We start from the raw sequence: 26,344 nt of genomic DNA, 5'->3' as shown, positions 1-26,344 counted from the left end.
CCCAGGAAGGGAGTGATGGAGATTGGGCGATAGTTAGCCGGGCAGGAGGGTTCGGCAGAGGGTTTCTTAAGAAGAGGGTGCACAAGGGAGTGCTTGAGGGGGGATGGGAAGACTCCAGAGGCGAAGGAGAGGTTGCAAAAGTCAGCCAGGGCAGGAGCCAGGGAGTCAATGTGGTCCTTGATAGTTTTGGAGGAACAGGGGTGAACCTGTTTAGACGAGACTTTCATACAGATTACGTGCGGGCATCAGAGCCATTGGAATTTTTCTGCCACTGGCACAGCATTACAGCGGTACTTCTTAACGCGATGTCCCTTCATTGGAACATCAAAAAAATATGCACTCTCTATTTCATACCCACAGGAGCACAGGCACCTTTTGACTACAGCGCCTCTTGTAATGACCACAGGTACCCTGAATTGATAACAGGAGACCAGCAGTTGTGTGGTCTGTTGGCCCTGCCTTGAAAAGGACCAAATCGGTCGAAACACTTGTTGGCAACTTTTCGGGCCTAATTTTTGAATTGATTGGACAATAAATGTGCATTTGGATTTACCTTTACACACTGTAGCAAATCGTGGACATTTGTAGGACAGCACTTTTTTTGCCACAGATCACCATTCCATTTATTTTATGTATAGGGTTGGGTAACCCATGATCTGACGGTTAAGCAGCAGTCCAAGCACCACCAAAAATAATATGCTTCATTACTATTCCTGTGATTAGCGCTCTGACACCCGGATACCCAAACACTTTTGTCTTACCTAAACATTTCAGAATTGCCACACCAAGAAAGCGATTTAATTTAGTTCCATGGATACACTCTTCCAAAAACCTCACCCATGGTTTAACTGGCTAGTGTTTTTCATAGTAATGGTGACACATGTGCACTTCTGTCGAGTGCTTGTTGAGGGCAGAAGCAGTTTAGCAGGACAAACTGCTCGCTATACCTGGCAAATTAGTGATTTGGACCCCGCCTACAGGCCGGGAAGCCTGCAAAACTGGGTGGCACGCTCCAGCGTGCACACTTCTGTGGAGTGCTTGTGAGTGCAGAAGCACTTTAGCAGTTTGCAGTGGAGCAGTGGCATGGGAGTGACTGAAGACACATTAATACCTGCCTTGTTTCACCTCTACTTACTTCCCTCTAAGGTTGTTGTGACTGATTATGAATAATACTAGATGCCTGGGAAAAATGCAAAAAAAAAATGTTACAACTTGAGAAGAGCAGATAAGGCAAGTAAAATGCCAGAGAAAGCTGGGGCATCTGAAGAATTAGAAAACTCGGTGGAGCCCTCGGTGGAGCCTCTGAGCACAAGGCCTGCTAAAGGTAAAATGACACGTTTTTTCAAGGGAGTGCCTGAGGGCGTGGTGGCTGTACACCCGGCACTTGACTCTGCACAAGCAGGCCCTTCCCTGGAGTTAGATAACAATAACTCGATTATAAATGTATGTTATTCTTTGCAATCAGAGGTACAACTTGTAATTTTAACTACTGCACCAACTGATACCCCTATGCTAGTTTGACATCGAACAAGGATTTGGCTACTCTTTTTAAAGAGAGGTTGTCTTGCTCACCTAGGCTAACCAGCCTGGCGAATGAGCAGATGCCGGCATATCAAATCAGGCTGCAGCAATCCTAGAGAACTGTGGATTGACTCCGTCTGATAGTTTAACTGACTGGTATCCGGTGCGCTGGATGCCCATTTTGAGGCAACCAATTTTGTTTTAAAAATGTTACTAAATTGTGCCACCATATACACTGCGAAGTACAGAAACATACCTCTTGTCTTGTTAAGTTTGCTAAGGAGAAGATCTGTGTGGTATGTCATGGAAGAGTGGAAGAGGGTGCTCTTAAGCCCCCACAATCTGTAAGTAGGGGTGTTCCGCATACCAATGGTGTGCTGTTGGAAGATTCACCTGGGCCGATCAAGGAATGATATGATATGTCACTTATAACGCGCCTGTACATAAGTGTTTCTAGGTGCGACAAGACAAGGGGGGAGAACAGAGGGAGGACAAGACAACCGATCTTACTAGGCCTTGTGGCATTCAGATCGTGCAACAGCGCAAAAAAGTGCAGGACGAAGGGAGAGGGGGAAATGCCAGGGAGAGGGAAGAGGAGTGCAATCAGGGCAGCATTGCTCTGAGAAAGTGCAGCCAGGGCAGTGCAGCACTGGGCAAGTGAAAGGAGGCAGCAGGTTGTAGAGGTTACAGTCCCTAAGTGTGCAGCAGCCCCAGAGGCAGTGGAGACTGATCGTGGAGGAGCCTGGTACCCAGTGAGACTCTGGGGGCAGCCAAGCAAACCTTCGGAGCAGCAGACAGGCAGGAAAGCAAAGGAGAGAGAGAGAAAGCAGAGGATAAATGGAAGGTCTTGAGTAGGCTCTGCAACTTCAGGTGGTCGGCTCAAGCTTGAGAGGGGCAGGGAGTCCATTCAGAGGGAGGTACCTGCAGAGGAGAGAGATCTACCGCCCACTCTTTGCCTGGAGAAGCGTCTGACCCTCAGAGAGTTGGAGGTAGCTGAGCGAAGGGCTAGAGAAGGAAGGTATTTTGGAAGAAAGATTTGGATGAAGTGCGGGCCCTGTCCCCAGAAATCCTTGTGGACGATGCAGAGGGTCTTAAACTTGATCCTTGGAGCCACCAGGAGCCTGTGGAGAGATTTCAGGGCTGGAGAGACAATCCGTGGGCTTGAGGCAAAGGATAAGACTTGCAATCCTGTACTGGATTAGTTGCAGAGGGCAGAGAGTATAGGAAGGCAGACTGAGCAAGAAGATGTTGCAGTAGTCCAGCCTAGAGAGAACCAGGGCTCTAAAGATAGTGAATTCTGGGTGAAAGTAAGAAAAGGAAGAATACCTCTGAGGAGGTGCAGCTGATAGTTGGCCTTTTTGGCAAGGTCCGTGATGTGAGGAGAGAAGGAGAGAGTGAAATTGAAGATGACACCCAGGTTTTTTGCCTCACAGGAAGACAAAGGAAGAGGGCAGAAGGAGGGCAGCCAGAGTGAGAGAGGGAAAATGGGAGGAGGGGTCTCAATGAGAAGGATCTCCGTCTTACTGGCATTAAGCAGAGATCGTTGAAGGTGCACCAATCCTGAATTGCGAATATACAGTCAGGAATGAGCGAGAGAGGAGAGCAGGCTGAGGGGAGCCTAAAAGAGAGCTGAGTGTCATCCGCATAGCACTGAAAGTTAGAGGAGAAAGTAGGGATCAGGTGGGCCAAAGGGGCCAGGTAGACATTGAAGAGGCAGGGTGAGAGGATAGAGCCCCAGGGAACACCACATGTAGAGAGAGTGGTGGTGGAGAGAAAGGACCCAAGATGGACCTGGGAGGGTCGGCCCAGTAGGCAGGAGGTGAACCACTCCAGGGCCTGATACGTGATGCCCAGGTTCTCACAGAGTCAAATGCTCAGGATGCCCTGATTGACGGTGTCAAAAGCAGAGGAAAGGTCAAGGAGGATGAGGACAGAAGGAAGGCTGGAATCAAGATCTGAGAGCAGATATTCACAGGTGTTCTCGGGAACAGTTTCCATGCCTCTGGCTGCTCTGAAGCTAGACCGATGATCATGGAGACAACCAACAGATTCAATGTGGAGTGTAAGCTGGGAGATGGCCAGCTTTTCCAGGAGTTTGCCCAGGAAAGGAGTGATAGACATCAGCCGATAGTTTGCCGGACAGGTAGGGTCGGCAGATGACTTTTTGAGGAGGGGATGCAAAAGGGAGTGCTTCAGGTGCAAGGGGAAGGAACCAGGGGCGAAACAGTGATTGCAGAAATCGGCCAAGGCTGGAGCGAGGGTGTCAATAGGGTCTTTCATGGATCTGGAGGAGCAGGGGAGCACCTGTTTGGGTGACACTTTCATAGATCGACTTGTCTAGAAACGTCATCAGGTGTTGTCAGAGAGAAAGAGTAGAAAGGAGGAGGAGATGAGGAAGCAGCCCGAGGGGGGCCAGGAGAGGTTTAGGAAGAGGAGAGCGAGGACAGGATGCCCTGGGCTATAGTGGTAAAATGTGAAGCCAGAGCCATACAGAGGGCCTGGGAGGGAACAGGAGAGGTAGAGACTGCAGAAGGATTGGCCAGCTCCTTGCATATTTTAATGAGTTTGACCATGTTGTTAGAGGCCACAGAGACACAGGCATGGATGTGAACTCTCTTCTTGGACAGGCAGAGAGTCTGTATTGCCTTTGTTGCAGGCTGCGGGCAAGTTTGTCAGAGGATGCACCCGAAACCCTCCACTTCCTCTCAGCAATCCTGCACTTGTGTTTCAGGGCTGCAAGGTCAGAGGCATACCAAGATTTGCATTTGGAGGTAGGCTTCAGACGAATTCTTATGACTGGGGAAAGGATGTCATGAACGCAGGAGATAGAGAGATACAGCTTAGAGAGGGCTGTGTCAGAGTGTGAGTCAGCTGCAGGAGTAGGAGGAGCAGAGAAAGTAGAGGCAAAGGCAAAGTAGAGGCAAAGGCATTCCACTGACGCATGCTTCATGTGCCGAATGACCCAGAAGGTAGGTGGCAGTGCTGGGGCGGGCTTTGCCTGATGGGCAGAGAGTTTCAGGCGAGAGGAAAGCAGAAAATGGTCAGTCCAAGAGAAAGGAGCGGGGAGAGGGTTATAGAGGGGGATGTCTGAAGAGATGAGGACATCCAAGGTGTGTCTGGCAGAGTGTGCCAGACTAGAGGGTAGAATGGAGAGAGAGAGAGAGTGTCGGATAGGTTGCGGAAAAGACCAGAGGAGTGTTTTGAAGCATCCGGGTGGATGTTGAGGTCTACCAGGAGGAGATGTTGAGAGCTAGTGGAAAGGAGAGAGGAGGAGAGGTGAGCCCATTCTGAGAGGAAGAGGGCACCCTGGCCAGAAGGCCTGTAGATTGTGGCCATAGAGAGGACAGGAGAGATAGAGAGCCTGCAGACCAGGCATTCAAAGCATGAGTGAGCCAGTGTAGGAATCACAGAAGCAGGGACCCACTCCGGAAAGATCAGAGCTACTCCACCTCCAGGTCAGTTGGTTGTGTGTTCCGAGAGGGTCTTGTAGCCATCAGGGTGGAGCGTGTCAAAACTCATGACAGAGCTGGCTGTGAACCATTTCCCGGTGAGAGCGAGGACATCCACGCCAGGTTCTTCAAGGAGGTGGCATATTTCAGAGGAATATTTGACAGCAGAGCGAGCGTTGAGAGTAGAGACCTAGAGCAGATTGCCACATTTGAAAGTCTTCTGGGGTGGGGTACAGGCTTAAGGTACACCCAGCGGAAGTTCTAGAGGGGCCCGAAAGTGGGCAGAGGTGGTAGCAGGAGGTGGGATAGTAGCCATAGAGGAGGAGGAAGGCGCCAGTTAGGCGGCAGAGGCAGGAGGTGGTAGAAGAGCCAGACAGGTGCTAGTAGGAGTAGCAGGAGAGGGAAGGAAGTTGATAAGAAGCGGGAGACACCTATCGAAATGGAGGAGATTGTGCTGAGGGCCCTTGACCAGGACGGTGCCATTCAGATAGACAATAATGATGGAGGATTGGAAGGAGGCCAAGAGAACCTCTCACCAAGTGCCACCATTAATGGGAGAGGAAGGGATAGGAGAGGGAACCAAGACCATATGGGGTGTCCATAGGTCTGGTGAGGGAACAAAAAAGAGGATGTCGGTGAGAGTCTATCTGGAGGAAGCACTGATGTAAGTATTAGCATAGGGAGGCCTGGGTTGAAGACCAGGATGTCCCTCTTGAACGTCTTCCTTCCAGACTTAGTGAGAGGGATAGGATAGGAGATAGTGTATCAGTTAGAGAAGATGGGAGAGAGAGAGAGAGAGACAAAGCACCACAGAGGGTATGAGGAGGAAAGTGGAGGAGGAGGAAGTGAAAGAAGAGAAGGAGAGACACAGCCCAGCACCACACAATGCAGGAAGCCCAGAGGGGTGGTGGTGAGTCACACAATAGGGAACACACAGGAAGAGCAGATGGGAGACACACAACATTACAAGGGTACCCCCTGCAGGGGTGGGGACCTAGAGAGTGGGAGAGATCCTAGTAGTTCACAGTACAACAGTAACCACAATGCAAAACCACCCAGATTCGACTTTCCTAAAAGGAGTGAAAAAAGCTCCAGTTATAAACACTGCAGCAATGCTAATGCGATATTCTGGCGGAAATGTAAGGGGTGCCTGAACAAGTACAATTAACTGAGGTGCTAAAGGATGGTGCGGTAGCGAAATAGGAATAATTTGATCAGTGGGTCAGTTTAGTAGAGTGCAGTGATTGCTTCTCCCCTGACCACACATACCTGGTTGGTAGCAGCTGGTAGACAGCGGCAGGCTTCTTGCTTCCCTGGCTGACACAGGCAGACACCATCTGGGACTTCTTATATGGGCGCTGTCCTTTGCCCCTGGGACCTTCGCCAGAGGGGGCTGCAATGGGCAGTGGGGCTGCCCTACAGTGATTCCCTAAGGGGGCAAAACACCCAATTAGGTGACTGGGAGGGCTGGTAGGTGGGTACAAGGCTGAATCAGGAAGCATGCCTCACCGTGCTCGATCGATACAAAGATTGCGGAAAGGAACTTTCATCTAAACAAAAGGCTCTAATCAGTAGCCGCATCCCAAGTTGCAAGGACACCCTCCCCTAATCTCCCAAAATGCAGTCAAGTGGCTCTGCAGCTCGGATCAGCTGCCTAGACCCTCTAGTAATGTTCAATCGGTCCCCGGGCCAATCAGATGGACGGTGGGCAGGCTGGGAGGTAGGCACAAGGCTGAATCAGGAAGCAAGCCTCACAGTGCTCAATCGACAGAAAGAGTGCAGAAAGTAACTTTCACCTCTACATCTATGATCCCCTCGGGGGCATTTCTTTGGGTGGGATGGGGGTGCAAAGAGGGTATCCAATGTTATGTTCGCGTATTTCTGTGTTCCAGGAGCAAAAAGAGCAAAAAAGATTGGATGCCGATGTCACTCGCAGTCGCGGCCATCGCCGTGACTGGCGATTTCTTCCGCGTTGGAGTTTGAGGAGACGCAGAGGAAGGGTACTTTAGTCCCTTTTCTGTGTTCGCAGCCGCCGCTCCAAACGCGGGACGCAACGCTGCCGGGAGTATTTAAATCCCCGCCTCCCGGCAGGTCGTTGCGTTGCAACCCCCTCTGTTGTTTACCTTTCGACTCTGGGTCCTTCGCTCTTCCTCTGCACCTCGCTTTGTAATTACTGAGGAGTTTTCTCCGTGGTTACTTTCTCCGGTGTTCCTGTCCCCGGAACACCGCACTTTCGTTTTCCGTTTCTCTCCGCCGCCTTCCCTGGGCGGCGCTAGCTGTGCCTTTTTCGCCGGCGGTCGGGCTCTCTCTCTCTCTCTCGCTCGCTCTCTCTCTCTCTCTCTCTCTCTCTCTCTCTCTCTCTCTCTCTCTTTCTCTCACCCTTTTTCTTTCCCTTGCTCTTTTGGGTCCAGACAGCGTGGGGTTTTCTCCCGTGCTTCCCCGAAGTGCTTTCTTTGAAGATTTACTACCTCCACCTCAGCCGTCAGCTGCTGCCTTCTCCGCCTGCTCTTCTGGCCTAGTGCTACCATTGGACTTGGACGTTTTGAGGGCCACTACCCTCAGTGTTGGAGATCCTCCGCTTCCTTCTTCATCTGTGAACAACTGGCCTTCTGAGACAAGTCTTGACACCCCTTATCAGGGTTTTTTTTCCCTTGCAGGTTTTTCCCTGTATTTTCTGGCTTGATTCCGGAAAGGAGGTCACTGTGCCGCTGTTCTCACCCAGCGGCACAGTGGCTTCTCTCCGTGACAAGCCCACGCACCAGAAGAAGGAGAGAGACTACCTGAGAGACTACGAGGCCTGCAAGATACCATCGACTCGGAAAGCTCAGGTGAGGAGAGCGTGTGCACAGGGGGGACTCAGCCAAGGGTACAGTTCAAGTCACAGCCGATCGGGGGAGATCTAAATGCTCGCTGCTTAAATTATTCCACTGTGAATGGTAGCATGTTAAATACCTGTAAAGGGACTGGACGCGGCGGCTACTTAGGAAAAGCAGCCCGTATGTGGGTTGAATTTCATGATGAGCTTGAATTGTTGCTAAGGAATGGGGAAGTCCCGGGAGACGTTCCTGCAGCCATGACATGGAAGAATGGTTTGAAAACCTCCACTATTGATTATTTATATGGTTGTGAAGAGTTGTGGATAAGCGGTATCAACATGAATGTCAGTTTTACCGAGCATAGCGACCATGCCCTTTTACCCCTAAGAGTTGAGACAGGAACACCATATAGAAAGAGTTATGATAAAGTAGGAACTGTGCAAGTTTATGGTGGGAGAAATAGATTGGGTGGTCAGATAGGAATATAGAATCCCTTAAGAACTTCATGTATACGGTAGATGAGGATTTTAAGCTGTTTCACATGCCAAATGAGATTGTAAATTGGATAGCCTCGATTACAGCAACATTTTTACCATTGGGTAGCTGTACGTTCGAGTTTATGACAAAATGATTTGTAATGAGAAGAACATTTTAATGCAAGAACTGAGATATATTAATAGCTCTAGCATGAATGTAGAAGCTAAAATAAAATGCTCCAAATCCGCAAAAAATAGGTACAGAATCTGGGTTAAGCAATAGAAAGCCTCATCGTATAATGCCGCATGGCAACCAATGTATCGGATTTTAAACTCGGGCGATAGTAAAAAGCTCTGGTTAACCTTTAGCAGGGTCACTCAAGAGACGTCCCTAGCATTAGCCTGCTGTATTAACGAAGAAGCTTGGAGCAGATTTCTTCTTGAGAAATGTGCTCCTATTTAGCAACTAAAACCTTTAAAATACTGATATTGCATTGAAGGCCTCAAACAGTCCCGCGCCCCAGGCCCCGATGGAGTTTGCAACGTGGTTCTGAAGGCGAACCGCATACTTTGGTCTGGGATTCTGATCACGTTGTTTGAGAAAGTTGTAACAAGGAGAGAGGTCTCAGATTATTGGAGAATGTCTCATTGAATCCCTGTCTTCAAAAAAGGTAAGAGAGAAGATCCAGAGAACTACAGGCCATGTTGGATGGCGCCAGTACAATCTTCTCAAATTGCTTACTGAGAGAAATAAATTCCTGGGTAGAAAGTAGTTCGATAATGATTTGCTTGCAGACTGGCTTTAGAAAAGGATGTTCAACGACTATGAATATACTTTTAGTCAACGTACTTATTGAGCAGGCAAAAAGGACGCCCTTCCACTGTACACCCTCTTTGTCGACTTCACAGCCACTTTTGATACGATTGATAGATCAAAATTGTGGCTGAAATTAGTAAAACTGGGGATGCCCGGCAATTTACTGCACGTTTGGAAACTACTCTATCATGACATTGTAGCCTGTATTAGACTGAATGGAATGGGAGAACTTACTGGCCCGGTGCCCATTAGGACGGGGGTAAGACAAGGGTGTGTACTGGTCCCCCTTTCCTTTAATTTGTTGGTGGTTGATGTGGGGTTCTCTCTTGAGACGATTAACAACACTCATCCCATATGGGGCAATACAAAGATAGGATGGCTTGGGTACGCTGATGATGTCATTATTTAAGATAACACCTTAATGGGCATTAGCGGAGTGCCCAGGCCATCATGATTATGCAGAAATCAATGGGTTAAATGTAAATAGGAGAAAAAACTCAGTTTGTGGCTTTTGGTAGGGTAAAGAAGAGTAGGAACTGTATACATGGAAGGGAAGGACCTATTGAGAATGTTGAGAGCTACTGCTATCTGGGATACGAGATAGAGACTAGAAAGGGGACCCAATACTTCTTCGTAAAAAATGCACTAAGGCCCTGGCTATAATGAAGGCGATTAAACAATTTGCGAAACACACACCTGGTTATAGCTTTATTGGATGTATATATATCTATAGGCAGAACCAGGTCTCCTCCATCCTCTATGCTTCATAGACATCTTACAAAGATGTGACGACCTGGGCAAATAAAGTTGAGGGACATGTGTGGAGGACGGTTTTGGATTGTCTAATGCTACCCCTGTGGAGCCCATCAAATTAGAGCTCGGTTTACCGTCTCTGTCTACTCAGATTAAGATTAATCGAGGTAATTTATTTATTAAAATCATGTGCGGAGTGGAAGGCACTTTACTGTGGATAATTAAATTAGCCATGTGGTGTAAGAAGAGTATTGTGCTGCAAGATTGTAAAAGGTTGAATGAGATCTTCTTCCATCTTATTGGCTGGACCCCAGTTTGTGAGTATCGTATTGGCACAGCAATGAGGTCATTCAAGAATTGTGCTTAAAAATGGGACTGGGCTTTCAGCCATGAGAAAATAGGTAAAATGAAATCCCTTGTTACTTTCTCTTAAATGTGTTTCCCCTATAATTAGCCCCAAAGAGATGTATATCAATTCCTGCCTCCGTTAATGAGAAGAATTTTTATGTTGATGGGTTCAACAAATTGAAGGAATTGGCCAATAGGGGAGCATGGCTGGGTATAGCGTGGAGTAAATGCACACGCACACTGTGCCAAGATCAGCATAAAATAGAAACAATTAGACATGTAATAACATTACGTCCTGCTATGTAGAGGATATATGCATATTATTTCAGTAAACATGTGTAGAACATGCAGGTAATCAGAAGTGAGAACATCTGGATGAGATGCGTCTCAGGCTGCAGACCGGCAATGATCTTAGCAATAGTGAAAGTTTGCAAAGTTGCTGCTGCCAGATTCTGCAACAAATAGGATGTGTACCTGTGGTTAGATGTGATCAAGCTTCGATTTTATTAACTGTATTATTTTGTGATTTTACTATAATGTACTTATTTGTATCATTTTGTGATTTTCTATGTTATTTTTCTTGTTTGTGATTTTAACATGTTTTCTTGTGGATTAACAATTGTGTGAAACGTTTTTTAATAACCATAACACACCACATCAAATAAAATATTACAGAATGAATAGTGACACGTGATATTTTGCACATGGCAGTGCTCTTTGTTTACCGACTCATTCATGGGAGCACCACTTCAAAATCATGCCGCCCTTCTAATCCCAGTCTTTGTTTGGGTACACACACCTTCCCAATAACTTCTAACCTGTATCCTTATCTGTGCCATGGCATGTGCAACTTTTTCATTGCTTATAATCTATCTCATGCATGCTTGAGCGCTTGGACATTCCTTCAATTTGTATTTACGGGTATTTACAGAAAAACAAGTCATCGAAAATCATAAAAATGAGTAACCAAATCTCTACACAATCACATCACTGTAATACACAGGTTGTGAAGACATACAGATTACAGGCCCAGATACAATTTTTTTTTTCATATGTCTCTTGATCTCTGTCCCACGTCTGTAGTACGCCACTTATACCTTCCCTGTGCTGCTGTTAAAAGGTGTCATGTACCTAAGCTAGAACACAAGTACCCTCATCATGGACTGCTAATGTTGCCCTTAAAATGACACCTATTTATTATTCTGACTCCAAAGTGGACTAAGAGGCCTGTGAAAGGAATTCCTATTCTGCATATCAAGCTGTGAGCTGTGTTCCCTCCAAAGAGGAGCATGGCGCTACATGAGATTCTTGCATTCCTTAATTTGCTTGGTTTGGGGGGCAGATGTTTCTGTGCCCCAGGCTCCAGGATCCTTTAGAACGACCCTCTGTAGATCCAAGTTGAGCTATGTAGGTCCATAAATAGTGTTCACAAGCCACCCCCTTTTTTAACGTGTTATGTGCTCATCACGGACCATTGACTTTCAAAGTTAATCTCATTAAGGATTTTGCAGCATACCAAATACTATTGCAGAAATCACATTGGGCTTCACTGTGTGTTTGAGTGGTTATTACACCAAGCCATAACGGGCCTCAGTATCAGCCAGTGCTAGCCAGTGCTAGCTTGTGACTGGCCCTGGTTCAAATTCAAATGGACTTTATTGTGTGTATGGATAACTATCAAAACAGCTCAAATTACGCAGGACATCCTTGTGTGTTTGTTGGGTTACTGCCCCGCTCCTAATATGACCGACTTCATCATTAACATCAGTGGTTGTTTTGACAACTCAAATAACAGTGGTTTTCAGTGGGTACTGCCCATACTCCTATCATGAAGTCACTGATGGGACAATAACTCAAGGAGTCCTTCTTAAACGAGTCGAATAAAAGTGAAGGCAAGCGAGTCTTGTCTGCTTCACTAGTACTGCAAATAATCCATAAAACAGGCATTTTCTGGAGACCCTAAAATCTATTGAGTATGCCTGCCCCTCATCCTCTTAGGCGTTAACCAGTTTATTAGCTGGAAGGTTATAGTTTATCAGAGGAAGAATCCCATCCTCTCTCCATCACTCATGAGCTCATGAGCATCCTCAATCCCTTGGAGCATACAGTGGGGGCTGGTGCATTAAAGGATTTGGGGTACATCATCGATCATTCCCAGGTCGTCAATGCTTTTGTAATAAACAGTGCTCTCAATGAGTGTTGTGCTTGACAGAGAAATCAACCAGTGCCTGCATCTTTAGAGACTCCGAAGGCTATCATGTTTAGCTGTCTCTGCAGACACTAGGTGCTGCAAGAGAGCAGACCCCATGGAAGGCCACCAGGATGTCTTGTTTCACGCTTCTCTCATGTTCTCCAGTTTGCAGCACTGAGGCTGGAATCAGGGGAGGAAGTTCTAAATGAGCGCCCCTCCCTTCTTTCATGCATATGCAGTAGAGGAACAGGAGCAGAGCCAAGGGACTTCATAGGGGAAAAAGGAAAGTGTAAAAGAAAATGTGTTGTGCATATGTATGTGTTTGTTTGAGTGTGAGATTGGGATAGCAATTTTATTAAACTTTTATGACAGAAACATGAAAATTACAAATTCACATATAGACATCAAACTCAAAATAAATACAATAATAAATATAATGAAGTGTTGTTTGTGGTAATGGTTATGCAGGTCGTTTTTTCAATGGCAATGCTGGCATATAATGAGCACGGGCATAATGTAAACGTGTTTAACAAGGCAATGAAGGCATGCATTGGAAAGTGGCTGCATGACAATGAGTTTTACAGAGCAATACCATCATACAGTGTTGGGCACTGAGCCGGCAGGTCTGGTATATTATGTTGACAGGCATCACAAATTGCTTTGTCTCTAGGCAGTATGAAAATAAAATGTGTTTTACAGTGGCATGCCGACATAAATGGGAACAGGCTGCATGGAAATCTGTTTTTACAGTGGCCTGCTCAGATCTATTGGGCACAGGCAGCATGGTGTTTAGATGAGCCTTTAATCACCTTAACCCAAACAGGTTCACCACCTAAGAAGGGAGTACACGGTTGTAGATGAAGCAAGTTTGTTGTACAATTTTCCGGGGAGCAGTTAGATGGTGTTGCAGGACCAAACAAACCCAAGTCTCAGCAAACCACTTCAGTTCACATCTTTTCTACAGTTTCGCGGGAGTGTTTCGGTAAAACACTCCCAAATACTTTTTTGCCATCCACCCCCCAAAAATCATTGGACAAAACTCTCTTCAAAGAAATCCCATCTTTTCCCAATTCCTATGTTTTCATTGGCCTGTTTTATCTTAGTAATTATATTCAGATCATATTCATAACACACCTCTTCCTATGATTCGTCCATAGTAGGTCATGATGTCAACACATGGTTAAAAATGAGAATTGAAGCATAATTCTTTACTAGCAATAACTGGCCTAGGACGTTTAAACCCTAGCTCTTGATTTGCACATGGCTCGCATGAATATTCTCTGTGATATGAGGAGGCTGGGTGAATGATTTCTATTTGTTAGTGATGCTAGCTTGTGAGTCCCATAGCATAGACGATGTATTTCGTTGGCCGAAAACCAACCATATCATGTATTCAGCATCGGTAGTAAAGAGTCATGAGCATGACCAAAGTGCGTCCATTTTGATGGAATAGAATTTGCAATTTTGTCTAATTTTCGCTTCTTGCTTTCTTGCTTTCTGTTCAAACTGCTTTGCTGTAAGCTTATTCTGTTCCACTATTTCATTGTTGCACATGCATAAGGCAAGGCCACAAGATACATGTTGAAACACAACGCAGGCAATCCAGACAGCAATGCCGGGTCTCCTCCCTCACAACTCCTTGGAAGTAAGCAACAAGGCATTTGATCACTACACAGGTGCCAGCTAGTCTCACTGATGCGGTAGAAATGGTAGGAACCAACAATTAATGGCTTGAATTATGCTCTCTTTTACGGCCCCTCTTCACTGAGCCCTGTAGAGCGAGTTGACCCCTAGCACACGAATAGAAACTAGAAGATAACAAGGCCTGGAATGTGTCTCTCCCCTGCACGCAGCTTGCTTAAAAGAAAAAAGAGCAGTGTGTTGCCTAAAACAAAGATTCATGTCTGCAAGTCTGCAGATTGCAAACTGTGGCTAAATGAATGTCTGAAGGTGTCATATTTGTCACAATTGTCAATCATCGAATCAATTTCAAAGGAAATACATTATGGGCGGTATTGAACATGTCATTACTAATAGTGAGATGTTTGTTTTGTATATATGTAACTGTTGTATAATGCTCGCTCTCTTGCGTCCCTAGGGGTCTGGAGACACACATTGCGGGACGTGAGACCCAGTTGGCCAACTGAGACTATTTGCTTTGCAATAAACCCTAGCTTTTGGGAAGTGAACCTCGTGTCTGGCGTATCAGTTTGTGTGTGGTGATTGTGCCTTGTTTCCATAGGCGAGGGTCCCCTAGGGGCCCCATCAATCTCATTCCCCAGGTCACAGTTCCATTTAAACTTTCACAGATAAAGCATCATGGTGCTAAGATCTTAAAAGCTTACAACATCAAGAGTAAGATGTAGTCGCAATTATCTAGGGAAAAGAAGGTTTTCAGACTGGCCCTGAATTCGCACAATTGGTGAAAAGAGCCTCAATGTGGAGTGAGCGAGTGCTGCAGCTTTGATGCCCGAGAGCCTCGCGGGGCCCACACCCTTGTGGCTGCCTCACCCGGTAAGTAAACGAAAGTAAGAAGTATGGGGTATCCAACTCCCCATTTTTAAAGTGTACTTTTGCATATGGAAAAATACATGCAAAAAGGGGTGCTGAGTGGAACTGAGGAGCATGTGGGATCCCTCTCCCAAGTGCTACTTAATCGGCAAAAACAATATCATATTTTTAAAAAAAATATTTGCCCACTTTGTTCCACCAACTTCAAAGATTTTCTGCGGTTTTTGTTTTTTTGTTCAGCCTATGCAGCACTTAGAGCTGGAACATTGATTCTGATATTACTGGATGCCGTTTTTGTTTTTATCAGTCTCGTCCTGCATTGTGTTATCTCTTGAGCGCAGCAACTCAATTAGTTGCCCGGCCTTAACTACTACCCCGTATGCTGGGGGAGCACCGTGCATTGATGAATTGTAATATTTGCAATGAATGAATATTCATCCTTTCATTCACCTTTCTATGTATGCATTGTATTGTGTGTTTTCATGGAAGTATTATATTCAGAAATACAGTTGACTTAACTTATTTAAAACAAAATTCATATATTGACATTGTTTCTTTTTTTCGAACAAGTACATTTCATCTGTGTCTAGAGCCTCACATGGCTGCTGCCCCCTCTGTGGATTCTCTGATCTCCAAATCAACCTATTCCAGGGGGATATTGAAAGCAACAAAAACAATGACCATAAAAAAATGTAAAGCCTGACATGGCTCAATAATGCCTTTCATGGGAGGGTAAGAAACAAACACATTGGTTCGTCTCTTGAAGAGTGTGTTCTTCCTGATAGATCCAAGGTTTTAATGGCTATTGGACTTCGGGGGGGGCGAGGTGGGGAGTGAGGGTGGAGTGATGAGGGGAGAACATGAAGAGTGTGACCGAGCTACTGAAGTACTTTACAACTTGCCAACACAGCAGGGTCAATGTATTTATAAATGTTAAACCGCTTTGTGACACGATACAAAGAATTGGCTGCCAATGAGAAAGGTGCAGTTTAGATTCGAACATCGCCTTTTATTCGAATGCACTTTGTCTGAAATGAGTCCTTAGTCCTTAGTGCACATTGATGTCGAAACAATGATTGTTCTAAGAAGATGAGCCCATACCCTGGACAAAAACCCTTGCACAAGCCGGAGACATAGTTCTCCACTAAAAACACATCGAGTGTGTGCTCATGCTTGACCGTGCATAAGCAGCGGTGCAATCCACTGTTTTTTAAATCATCATTTTTATTGACATCATCTGGAATAACTGTAGGTACACCTAATCTAACAAAATAAAAAAACAGCACAAATGGCAACACCAAAAAACCCCTGGCAACCTGCTGTGTGTCAAATCAATGAAGGGCAACTGACAATTGTTTAGGATACTTGTGAGACCGGCATGACATCAAGAGAGATGACACAGACAACAAAAATATAGTTCAAGCAAATGTTAATAATAATATTGATGGTGTAACGCCTGACTAACCCTGTGCTATGGCGGGATTTCCCTGCCTAAAGAAATCTAAAGGATGTCTAGGTCAGGAAGTCCAAAAGCAAAAGGTCTGTCTGTGTCAAAACCTATGCTTGTCTTCACAGCTACAACAAAACGAGAGAGGAGAAGGCCCCCAAGCAAAAAGTCAGTGTTCCAAAACAAATGTTCAAGTAATAGCAATATAAGTTCCTCAAAAGTTCACTGATTCAAGTTGGACACAGTTCCAATGTAACCTCTTTCAGCAGGGACTGAGCAAGCTCTGAAGTTACCTTGTGTATATTTGCAAATATCACAGTTCACGTCAAAGGGGTCTCTCTTCCCCAAATTCAAATGCAACAAAAGTTCATACACAATAATGTAGTCTTGGGACTCCCTTCCCCAAGACACATTTTTAACTCACAGGGTTCCCTGCCTCAAGAGTCACTTCCAGCAATTCATTTGTTACCAAATGTTCATATAAAATGTTCTTATAAATTCACAGGGGAGATTATAGGGTCCACTTGACACCGCCTTTAATTAATTCCACCAATGGTTCACACCTCTTAGTTGCTCGTCAAACCGTGTCATGGCTTCTGGTCCTGGCGCAGTTGCGAGACCACCCGGTCCACCCATCACAGGTCACGCACCCATAGGTTTCCCATAGATGATTTGTAATGGTTCACAAGTTCAAGTCTCTCACTTTACTCTGGAGGTGTCTCTGTGGCAATGATGGCGTTATACAATTTCTGTTGTCTGGGTACATGCAGCCACTCTTGGCAAAATGTCAGCATTATATACAAGTGTTCACTGTATGGGCTCAATAGCCCCTCTCCTCTCGTTGGGCTCATTAGCCCCATTTATTATTTTCTATCTTCAAAATATACAAGCCTCAGGTTTTTCGTTACATTCAGCATTCATGATTTGCAAATAGTCAGCCTTTCATTATGTTCGGTATTCAATATTGTAAGCATTCAGCTTTTCATTACGTTTGGTATTAAAGATTGTAAGCATTCAGCTTTCCATTACGTTTGGTATTCAAGATTGCAAATGTTCAACTTTGCTTTACGTTCTGTATTCAAGATTGCAAGCATTCAGCTTTTCGTTACACTCAGCATTCAAGATTGTGTGCTTCAGGCTCAACAGCCCCTTCCGGAGTGCCCCGGCATTCCGCTTCCCTCTGTGCGTCCCAGCCTTTGTGCTGGGCTCAACCTCTGCTCTTTGTAGCAGTCACTCTCCGCCTTCCTGACAAAGGTTCCCTGTCTGGCACTGCACTCCCAATGGGACTCCCAGCAACCTTAATGGTGTTTTGACACTTCAGCTTTTCGTCCCCTCTGCACAGCACTTCTCAGGTTCTCCAATCCTCCTGCAAATCCGGTAGTACTCGTACCCCTCGAACCTCTCTTTTCCTCATTTTGCCTGCCACCTTTTATATATTCCCTGATTGTTGATGGATTTCAGGTGGAATGAGTCATTTACCTGACTTTGTGTAAACTCATTAGTGTGACATGCCTGATCGTTATGGCTATATGCATCTAAGCATCTCTTCCTCGTCAATGTACCATAGTGTCTTTTACAATGGACATCTGCATTGCTCCTTGTTGCTTGTCCTTCCCAGTATCAAAGGGAATTTACAAGGGATGATGGAATAAGACTGACAACAGCCCATAAAGGCTAACGGAGGGGAGGGTAGATCAATATCAGGAACAGGGGGATACCATGTCTTGCCATCAGGTACCCTCTCTCCAATCCCCAAGAACCCTCCACTCAGGTGTTCCTCCCTCGCTTGTCCACCCCCCAGGGTTGGGATCCAAGAGCGAGGGCCCTTCCATGGCCACCCAAACAGAGGATCCCAGGGGAGTAGATGTGAGAGTACCTTCAGGTTTCTCACACACTGCATATGCGGTTTTGAAATGCGTTCCATCCGAGGGGGGCACACTGGCAGGTGTGTATGTATTGTATTGGAGGATGTGTATGTTATGTTAAGTTGATTTATACTGGACACAGCTACCATTTCCATGGTATTCAGGTGCTCCATCACGAAGATCCTCTAGTAGAGGATCCTCACAGAGAGTCTGTATCTGGGTGCAGATGTCCTGTAATTTGAAGAAAACTGGAAGAGAGAGTTATTGGAAATTATACGTTTTTTTCCCCCTAAATGATAGAGGTAGGTATCTATCCTGAGTTTTTTAGAGGGCAAACTTTAACCCTTAGATATTGTGGCACTGTGGAAGGCAGGAAGCATGAATAGTATGACATGGTTTGGTGAGAAATGATCTCCTCTGATTAAAGACCAAAGGTTTAAGCCATTTCCTCAAACTTAAAAGGTTTGATTCCTTAAGGAGGGCTTGAGGCAGGGGTGGGTGGCCTCCAGTGATGTGTGAACACAGGATATTGCCCAGAGAATGATTGTCTTCTGAACAGGGAAGCCGCTGCATGGAGGACAAGCCAGGGGATACCTGCTCCACTCGCTTTCCTCAAGCAGTGTGCGTGCTGCAGTATTCTCTACCCATTGTCATCTGATTAGTAGTTGTTCTGGGAGGTCTAGATAAATCCTGTCATTGAAATTTAGCCGAGCAAAGACAAGGCATAGCGAGTAGGGGTTTTGACTTTTTGCATCCCTGAATCATGGTAGCCAGCTGACATTCTTTGTTCCTCTGCTTTTTGACCCACCTCTCCGGGCCCCTTCCCCGAACCTGTTCCAGTTGTGAAAAAGTCTGGCTATTCAAGTAGACACAACCAGTCATCATCTCCCTCGATATCCTCTTACTTCTTGCACAGAATTCTTCAATTTCCTGAACTCTCTGCTCATATAGCTGTGGTCCATGCCTTCATCTCCAGTCGCCTTGACTACTGTAATGCCATCGATCGAGGGCTCTGAGTAGTCCATCTCTCAGCTCCTACTGGTAGCAGATGCCACTGCTCGTCTGTTCATGGGACTGTGTTGGCATGGTCACGTGTCTCTAACCATTCGATGATTGCATTGGCTGCCAGTAGGTAAGTGCTTTAAGTTCAAGGCCTTGTGCCTTGTAAATGTCACTCCCTCTCAATCTTCCCATATTTCTGCCCTCAAGATGTTGTCCTTCTATTCCTACTCGCTCCCTAGGATCCCCTGGTGTTGATAGACTTCTTGTTCCCTTATTTTGATGCATTCGTGTCAGCGGCTGATCTTTTTCGGTCCATTCCACATGTCTTTGAAATTCATTATCTTACTTTAGCGAGAAGCAGATTACTTGTTTGTAGACTCTAACTCATACTGCGCGGATTAAGTTCAAAACCCTCTGCATTGTCCACAAGGCCTTCTGGGGCCTGGGACCTAAATACCTTCAACTCTCTCTTCCTAAATATCTTCCTTCCCGAGCCCTTCGCTCATCCGTCTCCAACTCCCTCAGGGTCAGCCGCTTCTCGAAGCAACGAGCTGTGGGTAGATCTCTCTCCATGGCAGGGGCCTCCCTCTGGAACAGCCTTCCTGCCTCCCTGAAACTTGAGGAGAACCATCTCTGGTTCCGGAAGCACCTCAAAACCTTCCTCTTTGCTTCTGCTTTCTCTCTCCCTCTCCCCTGCTAAACTCTTCACTGAAACTGCACTGAATCTGCAACTGGCCCACTCTCACCGACCCCGGTCATTGGCCCAGCCACTCTCCACTTACACTGCCTCCCTGGCAACCCCTGCACTGCGGGACTGTCTCTGTATCCCTACAGCCCCCCCTTCCCAGCACTTGCCTGCACTTACCTTGCACTTGCCACCAGCTGGCCCTTTTTATTTATTTTTATTCTACTTACCCTGCACTTCCCCCTCTCCCCCTTCCCCTTGCACTTTTTCCCTCCCCTCTACCCCTGGACTTGCGCGATCTAAATGACACCTCGACTAGTAGGATCGTTGTCTGTCTTGCCCTTGTTCCCCCTCCCTGCCTCGTCGCGCCTTGAAACACTTGTGTATAGGCGCGTTACAAATGCCATATCATATCATATCATACTATTTAAACTGTGTATTTTACTATTGGCTTTCGCTCTTTCTTTTCAATGCCAAGACACCAGTAATGGTTGTCATTAAAATGTATGGTGATATTGGGCTTTATAAATGACAACATACAATACAAAATGTGACTCCCAGATATTCAGATTCCTATTTTAAGCCCATTGCTGTTAGAGGTCGGATATTAGGGAGGCCACAGGATTTCAGTCTTTCCTTTTGGGATTTTTGCTCGTCAGAGTGCATCCCGTAGGAATTTCTGCAGACTTTCACATCCCGGTCATAGTGGACCATTGGAACTACTGTCCTTGCGCTACATTGCAACAAGTTATGCTACCCAACATAGCCTTTGCCGCCGACCTTAACGCAAATGTCTGTAATGACTTATATTTGCTTGGTAATCACATTATTGGTTTTTTCAGGTCTAATATATTAAGTCCAAGTCGTTTTTTCTTCATGACATCTCCCAAATTGCCCACACCTGGGAGCTATGTATTAATCCCGATTTTAGCCTTTCAACCTTAAGTGAATTTGCTTGGGAGTTCAATTGTATGCAAGATCATATGTTATACGTAAATTACCTGTCACTGTGCTGTGAATCGAGGACTGTGCATCTGTATGCGCCCAAATCCGGCTGTTCGATTGAGCGGGAAATTGGTTGAAGATTCTGTTTTAATAAGCCCTTTCTGTGGGTGTTTGGGGGCACTCTCGTTGACCTGGGTTTCCAGCTCCAAGTCGGTTGCGGGTTGAACCCTACTTAATTTGTTATATCCACAATTATCCTCTGTTGTCAGTTTCCTTTCCCCGATGCACATAGGTTATAGCATTTCTACCTCCACTGAAAGTAACAATGGGCTACAGTTGGGTTGTTGCTAAGACTGGAAAAGACCCGGGGCTACGCTAATGTTGGGACTCGGGCTAGCTAGCCTTTTAGTTTTAGCCCCTGAGCTTCTATCCGTGGCTACAACCAAAAGACTCGGGGCTATAGACCCCTAAACCCCTCCCCAGCAACGCCTATGGATACAATGCGTGGCTTCAGGCAACACTAGCCTATGGGTGAATCTATTTCTTTCATTAACCCCAGACGGTGGCGCCTTTCCGTTCAGGACAGTTAATGCCGTATTTTCGAAGAGCCGCAGAATCTCGCGGCTGGATTTGTGGCATGACATGTCATAAACCCATCTCCTCATATTTAACTTCACGCAGCTGGCTCGCTTCTGCGGGAGGAGGATTTGAACATGGCACTACTCCACTGATCTATCAAGCTCACCTCAGAAATGGAGTACTCCTCTTTTCATGCGTCCTCTATTACCCTCCCTCGTCCATCGGCCTGTTAGTCGCTCCAGCTCTTAGGCTTGAAGACTTGGCAGGCAGCCTTGCCGATTGCCTCATCACTTTGTGGCTCAGTGGAGTATAACCGGCGGGAAGGAACAGAACCCTAAGTATTTAAACTGAAATCTGGGAGAGAGCCTACTTTGCCGAATTCCCACGTCTCATTTGGATACATTTTACTCTAAGGTATCGTGAAAGAATGCTAAGCGCTTCAAATCATTGTTTTTTGTTTCTTTTAAATGAATGAGGAAAAAGGCCTTTGACCGACCTTACCTAAAGGTCTTCCCTTAACTAGTAGTGTTTTCGCTCAATTGTAGCATTCAATCAAAACAAGCATTGGCAAAGCCAATCGTTCTTGCTTTTTCTAGGCATGCACTATTTGCAGGCAATGCTATAATGGTACCTCCTGGCCATAAGATTGCAGCAATTGGAAATGGTCAGAGTAAGCATTTGATGTTTGGGCCTGGAAAAAGCTTATCTAATACCTATACAGAAGTCACAACTGTTGGCTTTGCCAGTGCTTGTGTTTAGCTGGACTTCAGTGTTAAATATGTATTGAATACACTAGTGGTGCCAATAAGCCATTAGCTCGCAGAATAAAAAACCTGCCAGGCCTATGCAGCAAAAGTTTGAGGTTACTGCTTGACCGAGCTAGCTCAAAGTGATCCCAGGAGGGTGTTTTTTTGGGCGGGAATAGGCAGGTAGTGCGTGGGAGTGGCATGGCCAGGGATGATAAATTGGTGGGTAAATAACCAAATAACGCCCACAGGCTGTGTGTGCCTCCTCACATCCCCTCTCCCTCCTCGCTGTAATACATTGCAACAGTTGTGGCTTATAGGTGATGCTTTAATGGCCCCTTATCAGTAGCCAAATCTAACAAGGACCCGGGGAGAAGTGCAGAAGAAAGGTAGTGGAACTATGTTTCCCTGCCCTCCCCACACTCCACTGTACCCGCTCCCCACCAAGCCTATCCCTTCCAGCCCCCCCAATACAAACCCCATACCACAGGTCCGACTTTCTTCTCTTCAACCCCTAACACTTTGAGCCTCATTACAAGTGAGGCGGTAAGAGGTTAACGGCGCCGGCACCATTAACCCTGTACCGCCTCATTACAAGTTTCCCTTGCGGACCCGTTCTGGACGTCTGGTCAGACCAGATGTCCTTTGCGGGTCCCGCGAGGGGACCAGCATGCTAACAACGGGCCCGTCATTTACGGGCCAGTTGTTAGCATGCTCCCCATTCCCATTGAGCCCCATGGGGGCTCAAATGGGAATGGAGATGGTCCGGGTTCCTTGAATGGGGAAATACCGGGCCCTCCAAATCGGAATGGCCTGGTATTTCCCCATTCAGGGACCCGGACCCCAGTTTGGAGGCAGCCATGCCCTTATTAAGGCCATGGCTGCCTCCAAACTCGTAATGTGGCCCTTTGTATTACTTTACTATCAACACTGAACCAGTGGGGGAAATGTTTAGCTTAAACGACCACCATATTACTTTCATTCATTGCACCCCCCTCAGGCAATAACCCACCATTGACACCTCTTAAGGGACATGCCCAGGACTATTTCCCCTCACCCATTACTTGCCCACACAGCTATGGCTGCTGCAATTTCACTTGAATCGTGTTTAATTGCCGAACAGAAATGTTGATCAGTGCAGGCGTGGCTATAAGAGTGCTCAGGAATGGGCATCATTCATGCCCAAGCAGGCTATTCAAATAAACCACAGGATGCAGTGCCTGGAGTTAGCTCAGCAAGATGGGAGACTAGGGCAGGCCCAAAGTTCGAATCCCTGTTTGGACGGGGGAAGTGAAAATATATGTAGTTCAAGAACAGGGCTCCGGCTCACAAAAAGCAAGGCAGTGATGGTGGATTTTCTGGAAAAGAAGAGGAGCTCCGTATCCTTCAGTTCCCGCCTACTTCGATCTCTGTGAGGATTAGATAAGCAGCTCCCGAGTGACATGGAGCATTTTGGCATGTAAGCAGTAGAAACGTGCATATCTTTGAAAATGTCTTTTTAAGTATCTCTTAGTTTGTGTGCAATATGTGCTTCTTTAGTTTATGTTGGTATTCTTCAGAATTGATCCTGCCAAGCAGATATCCCGGAGCCCTTTCCCAGGCCCGGCTCACGATGCGTTGGGGCACATTTCAACATGATAGTTGGCCTCCATTGCTTAGAGTGGAAAGCAGTCTGAGACACCTGTGAGAGGCATACATTATAATGGAGATAAAGATAAGGTTAATAGCTGCCAATTAACACGAGTTGGCGAGCCAGCAGGGAGCTGAAACACTGAATGCCCGCTGAACAGCTAAGAATCCTTCTTTGTAAGCAAGTGGTGTTTTCCCCAATGGAAGTGACAGGCTCCAGCAAACACAGCTTGTAATAAGCCCCAGAACGTAAGTGATATGTAAAGGAATAGATTTCTCTGATATTAGACTGCTGACGGGCAGTGCTGGGTGGCCCCCCTGAGGCTATGGCCCCTTTTATTTGAAATGACTGAAAGGCCCCTACGCCGTCCCTGCCCTTTACAATGCTTATAGAAAAAGACCCCCAGGCAAGCACACCATGGGATGGGAGTATAGTGGTAGTCTGTGCTACAGGTAGGCGCGGGAATGCCGCCTTCCAGTCTGGCAGAGGGGCATTCTTTGCCTAATGCTAGGTATAACTGGAAGAGACAAGTCTGGCGTTGTTTTTGTGGAAGGTGCAGATCAGGGCTCGGACCGTCGTATTGAGTTCCTTAACTGGGCGTATTCCTGCAAAATGGCAGGTTTTCAATGGGGGCGGGGTCCTCTTTACAAAGGAAAGGGTCTCTACTTCAGTTGGACCACAAGGATGATTGTGTGAGCAAAATGATGGCAATAAACTATATAACTGGGAACTGGATACACAGAGGAATGCCTGATATATCGGAGTGCTGTTACCATGCAAGGAGATGGAGGTGGGGGGGAGGGGGGCATCCCTTCTCTAATGTGAATACGGCTTTCTTTCTTTAAACTGCATCATGCGATAAACCTTTTCAGCTGTTTTTCACATACACTTTATTTCCGATCATTTTGTAAAATTCTTTGAGCAACATTTTTGGTCTAAAATATATATACGTTTTTTGTTTTTGTCCATACCCGCACGCTACAGCAAACCCTATTCATGAGGTCTTCTGTTGCTTGCCTTCTGTAGCTTTGGGGGGGGGTGGGGGGGTGGGAGGTGGTGGTGCGGGAGAGTCTGAGTGGAGGGGCCAGGGCTTTAAGTGGGGTAAGAAATTGAGGGGCTAGGGCCCTCATTTGGGGGCGTGGCTTGCATGATGGGCGTGGCCTGAAAAGTACACAAACCATAGTAAGGTACGAAAACAAATATATAAATGTATGTAAGCATGTATATACTTGTATGCTTACCTTACTATGGTTTGTGTACTTTGCAAGCCATCTTTTATAAATATAGAAATATGTCGCATATTTCTATGTTTATAAAAGATGGCTTGCATAGTACACAAACCATAGCCAGTTGCGCACATAAATATATAAATGGTTACATTTATTTATTTGTTTGCGTGCCTTACTAAGGTTTGTGCACTTTACAAGCCTTCTTTTTTAAACAGAAATATGTAACATATTTCAAGATTTATAAAAGATGGCTTGAAAAGTACACAATTCAATCTATCTTTTATAAAGTTTTGACTATGGACAAAGGCGTCTTTGTTCGTCGGCAAAGCTTTGTAAAAGATGGTTTGAATTGTGTACTTTTCAATCCATCTTTTATAAACCTCAAAAGATGTCACACAGTCCCCAGAGGTTTAAAGACGCCTCAGGACACCCCCCTTGCGCAAGTGGTCACCAGAGGAAATAACAGTGACTAACAGAAGTGCCAGACGGCCACAGTAACGCTGTGGCTGTCTGGCACTTATGTCAGTTTGCCTGACTCAATGGCCAGGCGCATCCCCCGTCGCAGCTGCAGCTGTGGCAGGATAATGTGTCCTGCCGTGAGCGGGGGGAGGGCCCCGCGGGGGGAGGGCCCCGGCTCAGTCCCACATTTTGGAGACTGCCGGGCCCGGCTGGCCCTGTCCCACTTAAAGCATTGTGATGGGACCCTTTGTTGCATGGAGCATCTCTGGCCGCCACACACTGTAGATTCATGCCATGCTGAATGTAATATGGCGGGTGTAGGAAGGAGTTGGCTAGTGTAGGGGTACACGATTGAAGCGTCTACTGAGTTTTGAGTGTGAGGCACGCAGAGTTTGGTAAGGCGGGTAGTGCAGCATTTTGAGCAGCGTTGGCTCCATTTCATTCCGTGGCTTATTCTTCATGTATGTGGGTTTGTGGTTTGCTAATACATGAAAGGAATTAGCGCTTTAATGGAAGTGGAAACTGGTCCTCACTGTGCGGTATTCCAATGGTGTGTGTTCAATACCTTTCTGTAACAGTTTTGGCTTTCCTACTGGCAGGTATGCTCCCCCATTCGGAAATGTTTAACGTTACAACCTTAATATATTACAATTTTCACAAACGATCCCAAAACAATGACATGATGCTTCGGGTCTGCTCCTTTTCTTTGCAAAACGACACGTTACAACAAGTCTTTACTTTTTCTATACAAAATAGGAACAAATAGGCAGGATAATTATGTGCTTCACTCCAGGGCTATATGCTCTCAATCCAGGGCTATATGCTCTCAATCCAGGGCTATATGCTCTCAATCCAGGGCTATGTGCTCTCATTCC

The 26,344-nt window shown here is 46.1% G+C and overlaps 1 protein-coding gene across 2 annotated transcripts in view; it reads left to right on the top strand.

The window, feature by feature from the left end:
- Nucleotides 1-26,344, top strand: part of PRKCE (protein kinase C epsilon) — a 1,836,175-nt gene that overhangs the window by 729,007 nt on the left and 1,080,824 nt on the right. The window lies entirely within an intron of this gene.

Source organism: Ambystoma mexicanum, chromosome 4q (assembly GCF_040938575.1).
Source record: "Ambystoma mexicanum isolate Mex_15411 chromosome 4q, UKY_AmexF1_1, whole genome shotgun sequence".
Lineage (NCBI taxonomy): Eukaryota > Metazoa > Chordata > Amphibia > Caudata > Ambystomatidae > Ambystoma > Ambystoma mexicanum.
Note: the sequence above shows the minus strand (reverse complement) of the source record. Positions and strands in the feature narration are given on the sequence as shown.